Source organism: Sapajus apella, unplaced genomic scaffold (genome assembly GCF_009761245.1).
Source record: "Sapajus apella isolate SASKATOON/1434 unplaced genomic scaffold, GSC_monkey_1.0 scaffold4, whole genome shotgun sequence".
Taxonomy (NCBI): Eukaryota; Metazoa; Chordata; class Mammalia; order Primates; family Cebidae; genus Sapajus; species Sapajus apella.
The window spans coordinates 40,155,359-40,160,800 of record NW_022436944.1 but is presented as its reverse complement, the minus strand read 5'-3'; positions in this window follow the sequence as shown (position 1 = coordinate 40,160,800).

Genomic DNA, 5,442 nt, shown 5'->3' with positions numbered 1-5,442 from the left:
AAGTTAATGCAAGCAGTTGTGTAGCTATTTATACATAATTGACAAAAGTGGCAAATAGGGGATTGTACCTTGGCAATTTCGTAATTTAAAAATTCTATTAGATTTTATAGAATGTCTGATCAGCACTGATTGATCTACCTGAAAACAGTTTTAAGAAGAGTTTGGATAAACTAATTAGTTATAAATCCACAATATGTTTTCCAGGGGAAAATCAAGATCTTTCAAAGCATTTGTCTAATACTTTTAACTGATTCTTAAGGAGAGAAACTACAATATTCATTATAACTTAATACCATAGTTATGGAAATATTTTGTTTGATGAACCAGTAGCCTTACCTATTATGGCATTACTTACAGATACATCTGTTATAGAAAAAAAAACCCACAGAATGGCAATACTCACAATTGTGATAATTGTAAAAGTAAGGGACATGGCAGTTTGCGGAGATGAATAGAAAAATCTTCTCTCTGACATCTTTGGTCAGTATTTTTTCATGATTATGGCAATCATAATGCTTCCGTTGAATTTATGAGGTTGTGTGGCACCTGGTAGAGGAATCATTATTATTATTATTATTTTTTGAGACGGAGTTTCGCTCTTGTTACCCAGGCTGGAGTGCAATGGCGCGATCTCGGCTCACCGCAACCTCCGCCTCCTGGGTTCAAGCAATTCTCCTGTCTCAGCCTCCTGAGTAGCTGGGACTACAGGCACGCGCCACCATGCCCAGCTAATTTTTGTATTTTTAGTAGAGACAGGGTTTCACCATGTTGACCAGGATGGTCTCGATCTCTTGACCTTGCGATCCACCCGCCTCGGCCTCCCAAAGTGCTGGGATTACAAGCGTGAACCACCGCGCCCGGCCTGAGGAATCATTATTATGAAAAAGTTTTGTCTCACCAGGATGACTTCTGACAATGTTTATGCTCCAAGAGTTTGCCTTTATACCAGAGTGCCTAGCAAAATATAAATAATGTGTTTACTACAGAAAAAAGAAGGGAGGGATCAATGTAATGGAGATTACAAGATAAATGTTTTCAGATCAAATATGTGATTCTTCCTATAGCAGGAATCTTATTTTTAATGGTTTTCACAGATGTCAACGTTGTGTGAGATTATTTACAGCTGTACTGGCTCTAACTTCTTATTTATTTTAGCAATGTAGACTTTGTTAGAAAAATAAAATTTAAAACTAGGATAAATTAGGGAGAATGTTATTTCATCTGGAAGAAACTATCTACGTCACTTGAGACTTTGCCTTTATTTTGAATGAGTAGTACTGATTTCCCTGTAATGAGTGAAAAAGCTATTTTATAAGAAGAGTGCCAGAGAAGACATAAATAATAAACACATATCTATTTTCTGGAATGTACTATTAATCTTGTTACAAGGAAAAATTTTCAATAATTAAAACATTTACTCATTCCAGGTAAAATTAATGTTTCAGATCTATGTGATAAGATGTTAAAATTTGTATGTGTGTGGCAATGGGGTCCTTCAATTAAAAAGACAAGAAATTACAGGTAACATGAAAGAGGATTACATATGTAGAAAAGGAATTAGCAAATGTTAAACTCAAACTCTAGGCTGAACACAGATAAATAATTATAGAAACAGAAAGGGGTTCTGAGTGTTTCACTTTGAATGCAATTGAGAGAGAGATCACATATGAAAGAGCAGTTGAAAGATATCGAAAATAAATCGACAACTTTCAACATATGCCTGCTAGGATTTCTGAAGAAGAGAATGAAGAGAGTTTTAGAGAAATAAGACCTGAAGCACTAATGAAAGAATTGACACACACAAGTACTTAGAAAGGAAGGACGCTCACTTGGTGGGCAGAGCAAGATGATGAAATAGAGCACTCCACCAGTCATCCTCCAGCAAGGATACCAATTTAACAACGATCTACATTAAAAAAACACCTTCATAAGAACTAAAAATTAGGTGAACCCTCATGATACTTGGTTTTAACATCATATAAGAAGCACTGGAAAAATTAAAAGATAAAACAGTCTTAAATTGCCAGGGCCCCCCCTCCTCCACCTCACAGCAACTGTATTATGGAGAGCAGCTCCAGGCACTAGAAGAGGGAGAGCACAGTAATTGTGAGGCATTGATCTCAGTACTGTCCTATTAAAGCAGAAAGAAAAACTGGACCAAACTCAGATGATGCTCACTTTGGAGTGAGCACTGAAGCCAGCCTTAGACAGGGGAACAATTAATCATAGCAGTCAGAACCAGAGTTCCTGCAAACCTCAGCACTGTAGGCTAACTTTCTTTGGGTCTCTAAATAAACTTGAAAGGCAGCCTAGGCCACAAGGATTGCAACTCTTAGATGAATCCTCATGCTAAACTGGGGCCAGAGACAGTGGAGTGGGGGGATATGCAACCAACTGAGACACCAGCTCGGGTGGCTTAGTGAGCACTAGCATTACCCCTTTCCTAACTCCAGGCTGCACAGCTGGTGGCTACAAAAGAGATCCCTTCCTTCTGCTTGAGGAGAGGAGAGGGAAGAGTAGGGAAGACTTTGTCTTGCATCTTGAACACCAGCTCAGCCACAGCAGGATAGAGCATGGTTAGAGTCATGAGGCCCTTGTTCCAGGCCCTGTCTCCTGGACATTTCTAGACACACCCTAAACCAGAAAGGAACCCACTGCCTTGGAGGGGAGAACCCTGTTCTGGTAACATTCATCACCTGCTAACTGAAGAGGCCTTGGGAGTACTTTAATCAGAAAGAAAAGGAGATTGTTGAGCAACCAGTAATCACCCAAACATACAAAACTCATAGGTGATAGTAAGTACACAGAAAAACACAGAATATCATAACACTGTAACAGTGGTGTGTAAACTACTCTTATCCTAAGTAGAAAGACCAAATGATAAACCATAAAAGAATAACTACAACTTTCCAAGACATAGTACAATAAAATATAAGTAGAAATAATGAGTTAAAAAGTTGGGGAAACAAAGTTAAGGTGTAGACTTTTTATTAGTTTTCTTTATGCATGTTTGTTTATACAAAAAGTGTTATCAGGTTAAAATGATGGGTTGAAAGATAGTATTTTCAAGCCTCATGGTAATCTCAAACAAACAAATATAATGGATACATAAAAGCAAGAAAGTAAATCATATATCACCAGAGAAAATAACCCTCACTAGAGGAAGACAGGAAGGGACGAAGGAAGAGAAGACTACAAAACAACCATAAAACAAATAACATGACAGAAGTCCTCACTTGTCAATAACATAGAATGTAAATGGACTGAACTCTCTGATGAAAAGACATACAAGGCTGACTGGATGAAAAAATCCAACCTTGATCTGTTGCCTATAAGAAACACATTACATTTATAAAGAAACACATAGACTAAAAATAAAGGGATGGAGCAAGATATTTCATGCTAATGGAAAACAAAAAAAAAAAAAAAAAGCAAGTGTAGCTATACGTAAATCGGACAAAACAGACTTTGAGACAAACAGAAGAGACAAAGAAGGTCACTATAATAAAGATGTCAATTCATTAAGAGGATATAACAATTGTAAATAAATATGCTCCCAACCTAGACACCAAGATATATCAAACATTAGAGCTAAAGAGAGAAATAAGTCCCAATACAATAATAGCTGGAGTCTTCAACACTACCTTCAGCACTGTACAGATGTTCCAGACAGAAAATTAACAAAGAGTCATTAGACTTAATCTAGACCTGATGGATCTAATAGATATTTACAGAACATTTCATCCAATGGCTGTAGAATACATACTCTTCTTGTTAGCACATAGGTTATTTTCAAGGGTAAACCATATGTTAGGTCACAAAACAAGTCTTAAAGTATTCAAAAATTGAAGTAATAGCAAGCTTCTTCTCTGACCATAATGGAATAAAATTAGAAATTAATAACAAAAGCAATATAAGAAACTACACAAATGTATGGAAAGTAAACAATATGCTCCTGAATGACCAGTGGGACTATGGAGAGATTAAGAAGAAATTGAAAAATTTCTTGAAAAAAATGTTAATGGAAACACAACATACCCAAGCCTATGGAATACAGCAAAAGCAGTACTCAGAGAAAAATTTGTAGCTATAAATGCCTACATTAAAAGAGAAGAAAAATTTCAGGTAAACAATCTAATGACATATCTTAAAGAATTAGAAAAGCAAGAGCAAACTAGACCCCAAATAAGCAGAACATAACAAAGATCAGAACACAAGTACATGAAATTGAAGTGAAAAAATACAAAAGTTTTTTTTTTTTTGAACAGTTAAATTGACAAACTTTTATCCAGACTAAAGGAGAAAGAAGAGGGAAGATCCAAATAAAATCAGAAATGAAAAAGGAGACGCTACAACTGATACTGCAGAAATTCAGAGGATCCCTAGGGGCTAGTGTAAACAACTATGTCAATAAATTGGAAAATCTAGCAGAAATGAACAAATTTCTAGACACATACAACCTACCAAGATTGAACGAGGAAGAAGTCCAAAGCTGAACAGACCAATAACAAATAATGATAAGCCATAATAAAAGCGCTCCCAGTAAAGAAAAGCCTGGGACTTGGTGGCTTCGCTGCTGAATTCTACCAAACATTTAAAGAGCTAATACTAATTCTGCTCACACTATTTCAAACTATAGAGGCAAAGGCAATACTTCCAAACTCTATGAGGCCAGTCTTATGTGAAAACCACCCAGAAAACTATAGGCCAACATCTCTGATGAATATTTGGACTCGAGATTCCAGGGGCAGAATGATATGGTTAGACTTTGTGTCTCCAACCAAATCTCATCTTGAATTGTAACCCCCATTTTCCCCATAATCCCCACGTGTCAAGGGAGAGACCAGGTGTATGTAATTGATTTGTGGGGATGGTTTCTCCCATGCTGTTTTCATGATAGTGAGGAAGTTTTCACAATAGCTAATGATTTTATAAGGGGCTCTTCTCCCTTTGCTCAGCACTTCTTCTTCCTGTCAACTTGTGAAGAAGGTGCCTTATTTCCCCTTCACCTTCCGCCATAATTGTAAGTTTCCTGAGGCTTTCCCAGCCATGCTGAACTGTGAGTCAATTAAACCTCTTTCCTTTATAAATTACCTAGTCTCAGGCAGTTTTCTTTTCTTTTCTTTCTTTTTTTTTTTTTTTTGCAACAATGTGAGAAGAGACTAATATACTATCCATCTGACAAGGGGGTAATAAACAGAATATACAAGGAGTACCAACAAACCTATAGGAAATAAATTTAATAATGCCATTTAAAACTGGATAAAATATCTGAATAGACATTTTTCAAAAGAAAACTTGCAAATGAGAAAGAGACATGAAAAGGTTCAACATCATTATCAAAAATTGCAAATCAAAACAATGAGATCATTATACCCTAGTTAAAATGGCTTTTATCAAAAAATCGGGCATTAGCAAATGCTGTCAAGAATGTGTAGAAAA